Source organism: Leucoraja erinacea, chromosome 19, assembly GCF_028641065.1.
Source record: "Leucoraja erinacea ecotype New England chromosome 19, Leri_hhj_1, whole genome shotgun sequence".
Taxonomy (NCBI): Eukaryota; Metazoa; Chordata; class Chondrichthyes; order Rajiformes; family Rajidae; genus Leucoraja; species Leucoraja erinaceus.
The window spans coordinates 11,901,972-11,919,492 of record NC_073395.1 but is presented as its reverse complement, the minus strand read 5'-3'; the positions used below and the strand labels follow the sequence as shown (position 1 = coordinate 11,919,492).

At 42.6% G+C, this 17,521-nt stretch overlaps 1 protein-coding gene across 3 annotated transcripts in view; it reads left to right on the top strand.

Moving 5' to 3' along the window:
* The first annotated feature begins 1,442 nt into the window (after positions 1-1,442).
* LOC129706216 (contactin-1-like) overlaps positions 1,443-17,521 on the top strand; it is a 427,793-nt gene continuing 411,714 nt past the window's right edge. Inside the window, exon 1 of one of the 3 annotated variants that reach the window (XM_055650289.1) lies at positions 1,443-1,461. The gene's annotated coding sequence lies outside the window, so the exon portion shown is untranslated. Of the gene's footprint in view, positions 1,462-1,934; positions 2,013-17,521 lie in introns of those variants that run through there. The other 2 variants (XM_055650292.1, XM_055650287.1) reach the window with 2 other exon arrangements.

Genomic DNA, 17,521 nt, shown 5'->3' with positions numbered 1-17,521 from the left:
TCCAATGGTTATGTTAATTATCTACAAAAGCATTGGATCATGGATGATCTGCATCCATTCGGAACTGTATGTTCTCAGATGACTGATGAGGCCAATGTTGAAAATGCAGAACCTTCCGCAGATGGAGCAGGTATCAGTCAATGGGGGTGAACGGATGGGAGAGTCGTTTGTAAGGTTGTATGTGCCATCTGATACAAACATAAGATTTCTGTGTGCTCTCAATGTATGCCCATTATGATGTTGAGCATCATTTACCTGCATCAGGGCAGTAAAATGCTAATGCCTGTGCATTGTTTTCCCAAGATGGACACCTTTGCCCAGGATTTATCCTCTCTGGAGAAACAAGTAACTGCTGGTTTTCACAAAAGGACACAAAATGCTGGAGTAACTCAGCGGGGTCAGGCAGCATCTCTGCTGAAAAGGAATAGGGGAAGTTTCGGGTTGAGACTCTTTTTCAGACTGAGATTCAGGAGAGAGAGAAACTAGAGGTATGAAAGGATACAGAACAAGATGGAGATGGAACCAAAGACCCAGGAAATATGGAGCCCACAATAGCCCATTGTTGGCTGTGATAATGTGAAACTAACAGGGCAACTAGGGTAGAAGAGGGACGGAGAGAGAGGGAGTGTAAGGGTTACTTGGAATGAGAGAAACCAATATTCACCCTTAGCGAACATGGATAGATAGGTGATGTTTTGAGTCGGGGGGCTTTTTCCCGACACCGATCCATGTTCCCCAATGATGCTGCCTGACCCGCTGAGGTACTCCGGGACTTTGTGTCCTTTTGCATCCTCTCTGGTGTTGCTCCTGGCAACACGTTGCTGTGATACAATTACCATCTTGCCTGTATTCTGACAAGAGTACTGCTTTTACACGGTCTGATCTATTGTTCACTCGGTTATATTCCTCTCTCAGGATGCTGGATGTGAGAATGAATTAATGCTTCCACTATCGCCCCTGCAAACCGCCTGCCACTGCAACTTTCGGACAACCGACTCCCCACTGTGATCGCCAGGGACTCTGAAGTAACTCCGGCTTGCAAAGTGGGTTGATATTCCTGGAGGGCGGCATTGCTGCAGATAGTGCTGCAATATATATATATATATATATACACACACACGCACAAATAAAGCGAACATTTCTCTTGCGGTCAGTATGACTAGTATATATGTATTGCTGTGGGAGAGCGAGTAGGAGACTGCCCGCTTCTCTGAGGTTTGGCCGCAGTGCAGGTGCGACTGGGGAAGGATGGAGGCGGCTCTGTTTTAAAGGGGCTGCCCTGCATTCCGCCTTCGTGCACAGTAGGTGTACTATAGCCACTGGCCGGTTGCTCTCCAGCCAGCGCCTGGTCGAGGAAAGGGGGTGTGGGGTTGGACTGGTGCAAGCGAGCGGTGCTAATGCAAAGGTCGGGAGGACTTCTGCAAAGAGCCTTGGATCGGCATAGGTGTATTGCATGGATGGGTAAGTGACTGTAAGAGGATGTTGAAGAGGTGGGAGTTGTGAGCAGAAGGAGGTGAGGGGGCTGCAATGGGGGGGTAAGAGCCCGGTTAGGGAAGTTAACGGTGGCGCAGCAAGACGACAGGGGGCCGTGACAGTGAGGGTGGGGCGGGTGGCGGTGCTGCTATCTCGCACTGCGGCTGCCCCGGTCCGGGACGCTGGTGCTGATGCAGCTGCTGCCGCAGCGAGAAGGCGGGAGCAGGGCCGCCAGGTCCCGCCCCCGGCCACCGCAGCGCCACGATGGTTGGACGCCGCGCCGGTGATTGATGGCGCGTTTAGCCAACCGGGAGTGGCCGTTGCGGGTCGGCGACGGGTCCCGCCTCCCCAGTTGCCCCATTCTTAAGCTGATAGGCTAGTTGACATTGATTGACGGTGCGGGTAGCCAATCGGGGCGGCGTGCGGTCAATGCGCGAGGGGCTGTTGACGGTTGGGGGCGGAGCGCGAGCGCCGGGGATCCAGAGCTCCAGGTGCGGAGCGAGGAGCTGCAAGCGGTCGCTGCACAACCCGCGCCCGTGGTAAGTGTAATGCCAAGGATGTCTAACAACCCACTCACAGACATTAGCAATGCCTTCCAAATGCACACGCTTAAAGCCGTTAGCAGCACTGCAACCTGTGAGGCTGGTGTCCCCTGCTCATCCCATTCCAATCGCGCTTTTATCCGTTATTAAGTACCGCCTGAACACCCTTCAAAGTTGCATGCGGGATTAAAGCTGTAGGAAAATCTAGCCATCACCATGCCTAACTGTGAAGATGTAATTTCTTCCATTTAATTACTCTATCAAAAATGTAAAAGAGGCGGTGCCCCCAACCAAGGTGACGCTTGGGCTGTACGGTGCGGTGAATTTCACCAAATATTTCCGCCTTACTGCCACAATAATTAGCTATCATTCTTGCAGGTTTATAAATTGACTGGCACAATAATTAGCAATTTCTCTTCAACGTTTATAAATTGACTGCCATAATAATTAGCTATTTTTCTTCAAGGTGGATACATTGACTGCCACTACAACCAGCTACCCCCCCCCCCAGGTTTATACATTGAGATGCACCTCAGGTGCGTGGAAAAGTACTCGATAATTAAAATATTTCAAAATCTGACTGTAAAACTGTAGCCGTGAGGACCTTGCAATTAATTGCATGTTTGTGTTATGCATCTGTGTGATTTCTCACTCGGGAATGTGTCAGTTTATGATCCCACACAGTCTAAGGAGAGCGATTATCAACGGCAGAGTGGTCCACATATTAACAACTCTTACATTTGTGACACCGTGTGTGTAAAATTCTGGTTACTATTCCAAAACTTCATTTAAAAATGGGTGATGAATGTGCAAATTCTTTAAATTTTACACCACGAATTTACTAAATACTAAAATAATTCAATATTTGTGATGGTTTATTTGACTTTGGTCGTGCCTTCTTGTTGGCATTGTATCTGTAGATGTCGTTATTCAGTGTGAAAGTTGGAGCAGTGTGTGGTCTTTATGAAACAATACAAAGATAGGGTGCTTAGGAAGCTGGTGATGATATTTATATCACTCAGAGTAGGCATCTGCTGGACATTTGCTGTTATCTACTCTTGCCCTTCACCATCTAGGGCATACTTTAATGAATTGCTTCTTATGTCTTTTACTATCTTCCTGGAATATTTCTAAACTATCCCAGTTGCATGCAGCTAATTTCAAATAAGCATCATCGGGCCATTTGAATGGGTGGGGCCAAAGAGCTGATGATCGTCACACTTGCAATCTGCCTGCTATTGTTAGTGGGACATTGGGTCCCACAGAATTATAGAATAACTCCCAATAATAGACCTTCAGTGCTAAGTTGCTATTAAATCAATATAGGGGAACTTCCATAAACTTGCACACCTGAAATTCCTGGAATACAATGAATAGGGAAAAATACATTTGGGCTTCGAAACCTTGTCCCCTTTCCAAATAGTAAGTCAGGGTGACATTCTGGCTCAAGAGTTATGTTGGTGCCTCACAACTCTGGGGACCTGGGTTTGATCCTGACCTTTGCAGTTTTAGGCATTTTATGCATATTCTACCCTGCCTGGGCTGCATGTGTTTCCACTGGATGCTCTGAATTTACTACGATACCCAAAAGGCATGCTGGTCGATTGACTACTGTAAATTACCCCCAGGTGTAGGTAAGTAGCAAAAAGAATCAAGTGGGATTTGCTGGGCATGTGCGAGAGAATCATTTTCTGGGTGGGGTTGCAGCAAAAAAAGGGAGGGAATAGGATTGATTGTTCTGCCGAGGCAGCATGGAGCTGACTGATCAAATGGACTCCTTTGTTTAATACATGCATCTGGTATACTATATACTCCATTGACTGAAAATTCAGGAGGCAATGAGAAAGTATAAACTGCTTAGTTGGGAAAAAAAATTGGAGAAATGTATGTAATCATAATGGCAAACTTGTGAATTATTGAAGATTAAAGTTGATCTGGATCTGATAGCAAACCCTATTCATACCTACTAAGATTTGATGCTTGTTTAGTGTTTCTGCCAGAACTTTGGAGATGTGTGACATTGACACAGAACTGGGTGTGATTACTCATTTGAGAACTGGGACTGTGAACTGGAACTGTGGTTGGGCCAAGCATGGTCATATTCTCCTTTGGGAAAACTATATTCCAGATAATTCAAATGACACTTTAGTTGTGCTTCCTCAGCAATAGGTTCAGAGTGGCTGAGAGCAAAGCATCAGCTGGGAGCTGATTAGGGGTGTGGTGGGCTGGGGGTTGATAGCCGGAATCAGTGTAGACAGTTACTTGTCATCCAATACCCTACCATTTATGGGTCACACCAGTCCCATAAGAGCCTCCTGATACAGATATATTTGATATAAATAGAGACGATAGACACAAAATGCTGCAGTAACTTGGCGGGTCAGGCAGTATCTCTGGAGAAAAAGAATAGGTGCCATTCTGGGTCGAGACCCTTCAGACTGAGAGTCAGGGGAGAGGGAAACTAGAGGTAAGTGATATAAATATAGTTTGATGCCAGAGTTTACAACCAGAACCAAAGAAAGGGTATTTGTGATATTTAGAGTCAAGAAGTTCAAACAGCTTCATTTAATTACTGTAAATTTTTTCCCCAAACGTTAGCAATTTTTTTAAATCTATACTGATTTTCTTATTTCTTAATTTAGTATTTGAAATGTCTCAATTTGATTTAGTTCACTTCATTTTTAATTATCTCCATGACTATTAATTGTTTGATTTCTTTTTATTGAAAAAGGAGAGTTATGAGACTTTGATTTCCCAGATCTCCCATCTTGTAAGTCAACGGTCTTAACTCCTGTTTAAGAGCAAATCCATTCTACTCCTAAGCATCAACTTGTGTAAACCTTGATGGAAATAATGCACAAGTTTGTGCAGCAAAGGGAAATAGGGTCTCTCTAACTTGTATGTTTAATGAAGCAATTGCGGCTGATAAATCTCTAGTTTTTCTATACAGTAATTAGGCATAATTGCTTAAAAGGGAGTCGTCAGTTAGATATTGGTCTCTTCTGACTGATTAAAAAGATAATTTTTCATGCAAATAGTTTGTTCCACATTCTTGTTATGTCCCACTGTGCCTCATAAGCAAAGATAATAATAATAATAATAATAATAACTTTATTTGTTAAGCACCTTAAAAACAACCAAAGCTGACCAAAGTGCTGTACAGAAAAAAGAAAACAAGCAAGACATCATAAAACAGGCAGAACAACAGAACATACAACTAACACGAGGCGCATAAATTACATACAAAAATCCAAACAATAAAATTAAAAAACATAAAACACAAGTACAAACAACGCAGCAAAACCAAGCAAATAAAGTTAATAAACAATTCAACACCTCACTGGTCTACAAAGGCCATGGAGAATAGATATGTCTTCAGGAGTGATTTAAAAACAGCTAGAGAAGGGGCCTGTTTAACGTGCAGAGGCAATTCATTCCACAATCTCGGAGCCGACACAGCAAAGGCACGGTCCCCTCTGAGCTTCCGCTTAGTCTTTGGCTCAATCAGGAGCAGCTGATCATCTGACCTGAGAGAGCGGGAGGGCGAATAAGGGTGAAGAAGCTCAGATAGGTAGGACGGGGCAAGACCACTTAGGGATTTAAAAGTAAATAAAAGAATTTTAAAACGAATCCTATACTGAATAGGCAGCCAGTGGAGAGAGGCCAAAAGGTGAGAAACATGATCATGCTTTCGTGTGCCAGTCAAGAGACGAACAGCTGCATTCTGTACCATCTGGAGACGGGCGATGGAGGACCGACTAACCCCCAGATACAGTGCATTGCAGTAATCCAGCCGAGTGGTAACAAAGGCATGGATTACCGTCTCAAAGTGCTGCCTTGACAAAATCGGCTTTATTTTTGCCAGCTGCCTCAGATGGAAAAAAACAGATTTAACAACAGCCCTTACCTGACAGTCAAATCTAAGCTCAGGGTCCACTTTAATCCCCAGGTTCGTGATGTTAGGTTTGAGATATGCAGACAAAGAGCCTAGATCAACAGGGGGGGCCCCAGAGGTGCCACCAAAGATCATTACCTCTGTCTTGTCATCATTAAATTTTAAAAAGTTCAGTGACATCCAGGCCTTTATGTCACTGAGACACTCAAGCAAGAGGCCGACAGAGTGTACACCCCCCTTTCCCAGAGGCACGTAAAGCTGACTGTCATCAGCATAAAAGTGGAATGAAATCCCGTGCTTCCTAAGGATGGAACCGAGTGGGAGCAAATAGAGTGAAAAGAGGAGAGGGCCAAGAACTGAGCCCTGTGGGACCCCACACGACAGAGGAGCAGAGGAGGATACAGAGTCCCCAAGGCTGACACAAAAAGTTCGATCAGCCAAGTACGACCTGAACCACTCCAGTGCTATGCCCCTGATACCCACCCACTGCTCCAAACGGGAGATCAAAATTTCATGATCCACTGTGTCAAAGGCAGCTGACAAATCTAAAAGCACGAGGACAACACAGTCACCTTGATCAGTAGCCAAAAAAATATCATTAAAAACCCTCAAAAGGGCCGATTCTGTGCTGTGCCGGGACTTAAAACCGGACTGGAAAACCTCCAAAACGTCATGTTCCTCCAAAAAGGCCATCAATTGCCTGTGCACGATCCTCTCTAGGACTTTTGATAAAAAAGGCAGTTTGGAGATAGGCCTGAAATTCCCAAGAACTGCAGGGTCAAGAGCAGGTTTCTTAATCAGGGGTTGTACTACTGCATGTTTAAAAAGTGCAGGAACAACACCCGAGGACAAACTGCTATTAACGACAGCGATAACAGATGGTCCTACAGTGGGCAACACCTCCTTAAACAGCCGAGGAGGAACAGCATCATTCGGAGAACCTGAGGGCTTTGAACGACCAACAATCTCATGCAAAAAGGAGAGAGACACCGGCTTAAAATGATCAAATACAGCCGTGCATGGAACAGATACCGAGGGGTCATAAGCAGATGGTGGGATTAGAGCTCTAAGCATAGCGACCTTATCAACAAAAAAGCGGAGGAAGTTCTCACACACAGCAGGGGACGCCTCCATACAGACTGCCTGCGGGGCATTAAGAACTGTGTTAATGGTGTTAAACAAAACACGAGGGCTGCGGCAGTCAGAGAGGATAATACCTGAGAAATGTTTCCTCTTAGCAGCTTTCACAACTTTCTGATAATGGCACCAACTCTCCCTCAACATTTGAAATGACACCTGCAGTTTGTCTTTCTTCCACTTCCGCTCAGCTCTACGACACTCGCGCCTGACAGCACGAGTCGTGTCATTCATCCAGGGCTCAAATTTAGTTTTAGGCTGCCTGAACTTCAATGGAGCCACAGTGTCCAAAACAGTCTGGCAGGTGGAGTGAAGCCATGAGCTAAGCTCCTCTGTATCACACACAGACTCAGGAACGATGGAGTTCAGAGCAAAAGCAGCCGAGAACTGAACAGCAGTGGAAGGGCTAACAACACGACAGTGCCGAGCAGGAGCGCGAGGTCGAACTGCTGTAGGTGGAATAATAACCTCAAATAACACAGGCATATGGTCGGAAAACACGGCATCACAAATCACTAGATTAGAAACGGGCAAACCATATGATAGGACAAGATCAAGCGTGTGACCATGCTCTTGTGTGGGTCCTGACACAGATTGTACAAGACTAAATGAATCAATGAGGTTCAAAAAGTCCTTTGCCATAGGCTTTTCAGGACAACACACGTGAACATTAAAATCCCCTACAATAAGTACACGGTCATATCTAGGCATGATTTCAGCCAGGAAAATAGAAAAGTCATTTAAAAAGTCCTTATTATACTTTGGAGGCCGATAGACCAGAGCACACAACACTGTGTTAGAGCCAACCAGCTCAAACAAACTTAATTCAAAACTTGCTAAAGAGGATGAAAGCAATAGCTGTTTACATTTAAAATGACTCCTAAAGACAGTAGCTAGTCCTCCACCTCTGCCCGACGTCCGCGGGGAGTTAAGATAGCAGCAATCAAGGGGTAACATCTCAGCGAAAGCGCTGGACTCACCAACACCCAGCCATGTCTCAGTTACACAGAGGAGATCTAACCCTCTGGATTCAAAAAAATCTTTCAAAATAAAAGTCTTGTTCACCAGCGACCTAGCGTTCACCAGGGCAATCTTGACAGGAACAGGCTGGTCCACGGCGTCCGATGTCAGGGGAGCCCGGCACAAGGGCCGCAAGTTGAGGAGATTTAAACCACGCCTGCGGGGTCGAGGAGAGGAGGGGCCACAAGGGAGGAGCAGTTCTTCCGGGCCAACGGCAGGCAGCAGGCAGCAGCCATCAGGGTCCAACGAGCGTCGAGGAAGAATAAGAGAACGACCAATCCCAGTCCAGGAAGACACAGGTAAACTCGCCAGACAAGCCTTCAGCCTCACCAACCGGCCGCCGCGTTTACCCCGGCGACGTTTACGCTTACGCCGAGGAAGTGGAGCCAGGACAAGGCAAAGGCGAACCGGGGCCCTTGCCAGAAGAGGGGGTAACGTACCGCGGCCACCACCAGCCAAGTCCACTGAACAAAGATCCAGCAGAGTTTGGCGATCATAGACCAACAGAGAGTCGACATCCAGGGTAAGAATCGAAACAATTACAAACAGCACACACAATTCCGAGAGCAACTGACGGCAGGCCACACACACCGGCGCCATCTTGGAACGATATGCCTTTTGAATGTAATTGCATTATAATGTAGGATGCATGACAGCAAATTTTGTGCCAATTTTTATGCCAGCTCCCACAAATGGCAATTGGATCAATAACCTTTAATAATGTTGATTGAAGAATATATGTTTTGCAGACACCAGAGAGAACTCTACTATCCTCTGTGGCATATTTGACCTCACATTTTTGCCAAAACTATTGGTGGAAAAATCCAATGTTTCTGCACTGTGTTGATGGGCAGAAACTAGAGAATAGAAAGACAAGATTGGGGTCATGGGAATCTTTTGTCCAACTGGAAAGGTGTGGTGGTTTTAGTGGGTAAGTCTTACTTTAGAAGTATAATATTGTTGTGTCTAATCACACATTTGGAGTGGTTACAGATGGCATAATTTGTTATTAAAAGAAAATTGGTTTTCATTATCTTCTTTTATCTGTGCTTCCCCGAAGTTCTTTACAATAAAATGTGAACTGTATTTTGTGAACTGTATTTATTATTGTAACACAGCCTGGGGCTTTAATGTACATAAACAGCAGCAAAAAAGTTGGATGTTGCCAAATGATTTTATTTGAGGGAGGGAGTCATATGACGTAAAGGAATATTCCTTTGCTTTTCTCGGAACATTGCTGTGAGATGGGCGGCATGGTGATGCAGGGGTAGAGTTGCTACCTTACAGCATCAGAGACCTGGGTTCAATCCTGACTATGGGTGCTGTCTGTATGGAGTTTGTATGTTCTCCCCGTGACCTGTGTGTTTTCTCCGGGTGTCCCCAGTTTCCTCCCACTCTCCAAAGACGTACAGGTTTGTAGATTAATTGGCTTGGTAAAATTGTAAATTATACCTAATGTGTGTAGGATAGTGCTAGTGTGCGGGGATCACTAGTCGGCAAATCAGTGGGCTGAAGGGTCTGTTTCCGCGCTGTATCTCTAAACTTTTATGTCCATGTGAAAAGACCAGATATGGACTTGGTATAACCTCTTTTGTGAAATGTAGCATCTTCAATTCCGTGCAAAAACATTGAAAACAGTTCTCCTGGAATGGATCTGAAATCAGCTTGTGTGCAGATGTGCATGCTGATTGAAAGTTGATCAGTGTAGAATCTGCGAGAGTTGAGGTCCAAGGGTGGAATTAAGTTACAGGGAATAATTGTCAGGTGGAAGAAGACCTATTGGGTACTCGTGTTCATTCGGATCACCAAGCTTTAGATGCTTTCCCTTCTTGTATCTTGAGAACTAGAATAATGCAAGGTGCTTTATAGTCGTAGGCCAGAATGGGTTTTGACTAAATGGAGAAGAGATCTCTAATGGAATTGGTGTGGGCTAATTGATATGGTGTAGCATAGACAAGTGAAGAAATGCTGCATAAAGGTTGGGGAGATGAGGAGTTGGTAATGGAGAAGTTGAGACTTACACTATTTGCAGCTGCTGTTTGAGTCACATGACAAAAACTACATTGGCAGATTGTGCAACTTCTTCAATGATAGAGCAGTAACTGGGTCTTTGGTGTGGCCAGGATTCATTCTTGTGCAAGGTGAGGGCATATACTGGAAAGGGAATATGGAATGGAAACTGTGGTTGATCATTTCATTGGTACAATTACAGGGAAAGTGCAGTAACAGTTGTATGGCATTACTCCATGTTCCATAAAGATTCTTTGGTTGCTTTGGTTATTGGTTCTTTGGTTATTGATTCTTTGGTTATTAATTGGTCAATGCAAATTACCTACAAATTGGTTCGATCTTAAAAGAAGCAAAGATGGATGTGCATGGTGGAGAATAGTTTGGAGGCTTCCAGGGAAATGAGCGTACCTTTCAGGGCTAGCATGGATTCAATGGGCTGTGCAGTTACCTTTTGGAGCTTACTTGTAAGATTTGACACCGTGAAGCTTCCCTAAAATGGAAGACTTGCAGAATGATCCTACAAACTGACTGAATTTTCTTACCGTGATTCTGAGTTTGTAAGGATTCATAAATATGCAACCTAAGTCTTCAGTGCGTGGTTCTGCCCTCTGTAACCTCAGCAGCTTGAACAGTGGACTGCTTTTGTCCATTCTCAAGTTTCGCCCACTGCTGCCTGCAGCGACAGCAAAAAGAATGACTTGCGTTTCCACATTCTGCTTTGAATGCACCACAGCACTTCACAATGGTAGGAAGAAGATCAAAAATGCAAATTGAAGGCAGAGATTTTGAGTTGAAGAGTTGGTAGGAAAGTGTGTCGTGAATGGCTGGCAGTTTGTGACTGCTTTCAAAGGAGGAGGTATAGATTAAACTATAGAGAGAATGGGTGGGTGAAGCTTATTGAAATGTTTCAATATTTAATTGGATCTGGGCTGAAACATTAATTCGCTTTCCTACATCCCGATAACCCTTAACTTGCCACTGGTCCTCAAGGTCGACCATCTTGATTCTGCTTGCAGTAGATCGGCTTGATTCTGATGGACTATGCCTCCTTGGTCATCTGGGACAGAAACCTCCAAAGCTTCATATCTTCAAAATGAATTAATTTCTTCTCAAATGACTAACACCTTTCCTGAGATTATCCCCTTGGTTCTATTGTCTTGAGCTAGGGGAAGCCAAGTGTCAGAATATCTTTATAATAAAGATATTTCTCATTCTTCTAAATTCCAAAGAATATAGACAAAATCCTTGTAGAAACGAGTAACTGCAAATGCTGGTTTACAGAGAAGGACACAAAATGTTGGAGTAACACAGCAGATCAGGCAGCATTCCTGGAGAATGTGGATAGATGACATTTTGGGTTGGGAACCTTCATCAATCTGAAGAAGTGTCCTGACCAAAAACATCATCTATCTACGTCTGAAGAAGGGTTTCGGCCCGAAACGTTGCCTATTTCCTTTGCTCCATAGATGCTGCCTCACCCGCTGAGTTTCTCCAGCATTTTTGTCTACCTTTGATTTCCCATCATCTGCAGTTCCTTCTTAAACATCTATTTACCACTTCAGGGATGTTATCTGACCCAATGAGTTACTCTAGCACTTGTGTCCTTATCTGAACAAAATTGTTCTTAATCTTTCCTACTCTCATCTCAAGGATCAAACAAATGAAACTTCATTGTACATTTTTTAAGGCAGGTTTACATTTTTTTTAAAGGCATGTTTACATCTTTTAAGGCATTAGATGAAAATTGTGCACAGCAGACTTGTGCTCTGCAAAACCCTATGAAATTACAACGAGACATCCCTGCTCATAAACAATGTTTGCTTGTCTAATTGCTTTGCTTCCTCCCTTCAATTTGCTCTCCCACCTTGCTTTATATGGTCAGTAAATTAGGATTAATTACACTTGAATACTTCATGCGAGCCATTGATATAGATTGTAATTAGCTGAGCTCTAATAATACTCAGAAATGCATTCTAAATCTTATGTTTAGTTTAGAGAAAGAAGCCTTTTGGCCCACACAGTCCGCACCAATCCCCACTTATTAGCACTACCCTAGAAACACTAGGGACTATTTTACATTTATACATTTATACCAAGCCAATTAACCTAGTGTGTGAGGAAACCGAAGATCTCTGGGAAATCCCACATGGTCACGGGGAGAACGTACAAACTCCGTACAGACAGCACTCGTAGTCAGGAACCCGGGTCTGCAGGTATCTTTTTATTGTTTTCTATTCATTTGCTTGTTTGCTTTGTTTTTAGAACCCTGTTAATCGTGAGCCTTATCCATTTTTTGATAAAACTTTATATTTTAATCTAATTCTATCTTTAACTTCTGTCAATCACAATTGTAAATGTTTTCTCAGTGTTCATCCCTTATTGCTTAAAGTTAACTAATGTATCCCAGTAAACTGGGCTTTCAAACTCGCTTTAGTTTTGGTTAAGTATAGGACGTAACCACATTACATCGTACTTAACACAGCATGTTATAATCATGGATCATTTAGTTTGTTATTAAATATCTTGTCTTTTTACATAGTACTTGATCTAAAATAACTTGTTTCCCCCAGTTGGCTATTTAATGCATTGTTCCAGAAAACACACCGTGGGCAGCATGGTGGTTCAGCGGTAGAGTTGCTGGCTACAGCACCATAGACCTGGGTTTGATTTTGACTACAGGTGCTGTCTGTACGGAGTTTGTATTTTCTCCCCATGACCGGGTAGATTTTTGCCGGGATGCTCTAGTTTCCGCCCACACTCCTAAGAGCTATAGGTTTGTAAGCTAATACGACTTCCATATAAAATTGTAAATTGTCCCTGGTATGTAGAATTGTCCCTAGTATGAGGTGATCACTGGTCGGCGTGGACTAGGTGAGCCGAAAGGCCTATTTCTGTGCTGCATCTCTAAACTAATCGGACAAATACCAGTAGTTTCCATGAACATGATCTCAAATCTACCTTTTGGTTATTTAGTTTGCTTAGACTATACGAAGGTTAGTTTTGCAAAGGAATAGAAAATCCTCCTTGCATGCTTCTCTGATTTTCCTGACTTTATGGCTCTGAACAACTGTTAGGGTTACCGTTACTTACTGTAAGGAACTCCCAGTAACTTTCTCCTATTATTTTGCAGCTGTGACCAAATTGCATTGTGATTTTTCTGGATTCATTCTTCAAGCTGTCCTTATTGTCCCTTTTCTTAAGACTATGAACCTCCTTTGTATTTCTGACATTTTTTTTGAAGTTGCTTACCCTGGAATAAATAACTTTCAATCTTACTTCGGCTTTATATAAAGGACTATTAAATTAAACAAATTTCCTTCCTGTTTGTATTCAAACTATTCAGACAGATAATCTGCAACGTTTGAGGCTACTGGGTTAACAAATTTTCCAGTTGTTGTTCTAACACTAATGTCTCTCACACTTTTACTTTTTTTTTAAGATGTTACACAATATTATTTTATAGTGAATGCAGCAAATTGAACGGAAGAATGGCAAATATCACCTGGTCTCTAAAGACCTGAAAATACTTAAGACCTTTATGTTGGCACCTTGCTAATTTGCTCAAATCTGACCAAGTGATGAATTTCCCTTTGTGGTGAATAAACTTTTTGTCCCTTGTTAATGGGTTTACAAGACACAACCCTGATTGGACTGATCCAGGATGAGGAGGAATCTGCCTACAGACAGGAAGTGTTACAGCTGACATCCTGTTGCCATCGCAACAACCTAGAGCTCAATGCTCTTAAGACGGTTGAATTGATTGTAGACTTTAGAGAGCTCCCCCTCCGCCTCACCCCACTCACCATCAATAACACTACAGTCACATCTGTGGAGTCTTTTAAGTTCCTGGGAACCATCATCTCTGAGGACCTTAATTGGGGGGCTACCATCAACTCCACAGTCAAAAAGGCACAACAGAGGATGTACTTCCTACGGCAGCTGAGGAAGTACAATCTGCCACAGGCAATGATGGTCCAATACTACATGGCCATCGTAGTGTCTGTTCTCACCTTCTCCATCAGGGTCTGGTTTGGCTTAGCCACCAAGCAGGACACCTGGAGACTGCAGCGAATCGTCCGATCAGCAGAGAAGGTTATTGGCTGCAACCTTCACTCCATTGATGAATTGTACACTGCAAGGGCCAGGAAGCGAAAGGGAAAGATCATCTCTGACCCCTCTAACCCTGGCCACAAACTCTTTGAATCACTTCCCTCTAGAAGGCGACTGCGGTCTGTCAAAGCTGCCACAGCAAGACATAAAAACAGTGTTTATTCACGAGTAGTTGCTCTACTCAACAGCCGAAAATCTGTTTTATCATTAATGTTTTATTATTATTAATGTTTAGTGTTTTCTAAGTCATTCGTAACTGTCACTGTATGTCATGTTGTTACTTGTGGGCGAAGCACCAAGGCAAATTACTTGTATGTGAATACTTGGCCAATAAACTTACTTACTTAAGGTAGAAACAAAGAACTGCTGGTAGAAACAAAGAACTGCATGGATCCATGTTCTCCAGAGATGCTGCCCAATCCACTGCGTTACGCCAGCACTTTATGTCCTAAGATGTTCAAGGGCCTGACCATCTAATTTAATGAATACATTTCTTTCTTTTTTAAACTTTAGTAACCTTTTTGTAATATTAAAAATTCTAAAAAAATGTGAAAATTTATTTTAACTTTTTAGAAATGCCAGTGTACCATCACACAAAAATAAATCACTGCTTTTAACTTTGGCAATAGCTATCCCCTGATTATCCTGATCTTCCCAAAAGACTTGGGATTCAGAGACGACTAAATATAAACGATGCAATGGAGTGGTTTTAACCTGAAGATGTCAATTTTTTAGGTACTTGGGTGTAGACAGGATGTGAAATTTGGGGAGCAGAGCATTGAAATAGTGACTTGTAAGCAAAGATCCTTGCTATAGGATCTTTGCTTTTAAGTCCATGTGAATGTTTGTCTGTATGATTTGCCCACCCTAAATTCCTTGTTCACTACATTCGTTAATGGTTGTCTTTCTCAAATACTAATTAATTTACCAATTTATGGGCAGTGTTTCAACAACAGCTTGTAACAACTAATTCTTCACTGAATCTGCCATCTGTGCAAAGAGTTTTCACTTCCTATTGAATTCTTTGAGATAAAATTTCTGCAGGGTTTCTCCTGATCTTTTAACCTTCTGCCTCTCAACTTCTGTCTTCATCTTCAAAAACCTTTTTTAAAATTCATCCCTAAAGAGCAAGCTTTGGGTTACCAAAACTTGATTTCTTATCCTTTCCTTGTATCTGTTGCCTACTTTGCCCCAAGCACAGGAAACGCATTCCCCAGTGTTAGTCGTTTCTATGTGGCAAATCAATTGTTTATTTTATGTAACACTGTTTGAAGCATGATGTTTATATTGGTCAGAGCCAGTTCAGTACTTCTTTACATGTACTTTGTAAACTTGGTAGTCGTCTTGTCTGTTAATCCACACCTTTTCTTTCTTTGAATCTCCAAAGTTCGCGCAACAGGATAGAGGTGAACTTTCTGAAATGCCCACTGATCTATATAACACTAACAAATGTTCCTTTTGTGGAACTACAGTTTGAAATGCACTTCCAAACCAAACCGTCTTCAGTGGCAGAGCCCTGCATTCAATTCTATGGTTCAATGATACTTTATTGTCACATGTACCAACGTTTTTTTTGTTTTTGCATCCAATTCGACCTCATCTCTGCAGAACAGAGTCGACACATTTCTGACGCCGACAAAGTTTCAAACGGTCTTAGTAGTCTTATCTTCTCACAGCAATGAAACCAGGCCTGCCGCCAAAAAATGGCCGCGGGTGGCTCACCAGGTCCAACAGTTGTACGGAACCCACAAAATGTCTGAAACAAAAAATATTTTGTCTTCAACTTAGCTGTTCGACAAATCAATAAGTCAACTTTTCTTGATAACCAACACTCGATCATTGTTAAGAAGAGTTTGGTGTTTGAAGAAAGCTGGAGAGTAGCCAGTTGCAACTAATTAATGCAGTTGATTGGAACAGTGGATAGTGACTGTGAGGAATGAACTCCATGGGTCACTGGAATTGTCTAATTAATGAAACTGGCCAATTCCACTCTTCACTAATTGCTATCAACAACATACTGATGCTTACCATACTTATAAATATGCATTCCATAAGTTTAGTTGCTGCAGCAAGTTTTTTAAAAATCTGTCAGAGGTGTAAATAGCTACAAATACAACTCAAAATTTGACATGTTAATCGTTTAATTAGTTGCTGATTGAGTTTATTAAAATTCCACCAGCTTTGTAATTGTTATTTAAATAGCTGACTAATTTGATTTTTAATGTGAAAGCAAGAAATGGTGAAGGGATACATGGCATGAATATTATATTCAAAATGAAAGACCCAAGAATTTAAAATGGAGGTGAGGAAGAAAAATGTGTTGCACACTTAAGAGAGTGGAGGAAACTTATTTTTCTTTTGGGAAATATTTATGAGCTCAAGAAGATTACATCTATCAAGATAGAACAATTGAATAGATAATGATCTGGACTTAATCTGTTTCAAGTTTATTAATTCCTGCTGAATATGATCTGTGCCAAAATACCTGATCATTTGTGCCATATAAAGTAACAAAACGTCATGGCTTAATTTGATTTTTTGCCTTTTTGTGAAATGATTGATAGTAATCACTGAACTGTTAAGAGTAATTTCCCTTTTTATTCTGTAAGCTATAATTAACCACTCAAATTTGGATTTCCAGTGTTAAAAAGAACACCTGCTTGGATTAGTTATAGCTGCTGCTATACTTGGAGCTGAACAGAAGTTGATTTACAGTGATCAGACATCATAATAGTCAAAGGCACACAAAAATGCTGGAGAAACTCAGTGGGTGCAGCAGCATCTATGGAGCGAAGGAAATAGGCAATGTTTCGGGCCGAAACACTTCTTCAGACTGGTCTGAATGCTGCATTGTTAGGTAACGTGTGCAAAGTAGGTATATGTTGGGTTCCTCCTGAAAGATAGTGGTTGGTTAATTCAATTCACTCCTAGTTATAACAAGAAATCTGATTCCAAATGCACTGGAGTTACACAACCAAGTCATTCCAAACAAGTTTGTACCCCACAACCTGCACCTTCAAGAAGGACAAGTGCAGCAACACCTGTTGTAACCACCACCTCCCGCATCCCTTGGGGGAAGAGAGGTGCAGCTTCACACCTGTTGCCTCACAGCTCCAGGTATCTGGGTTCAGTACTGACCCACGGCGGTGACTGTGTGGAGTTTGCATATTCTCCCTGCATCTAGTGGGTGAATGCTGGTCGGTGCGGACTCGGTGAGCTGAAGGGCCTGCTTTCACGCTGTATCTCAAAACTACACTAAACGAGACTACACTGGTTTCACCGGGATTCTCCAGCTTATCATAAATCCTTGAGTTGGTGAGTTAGTTGGCTGCTG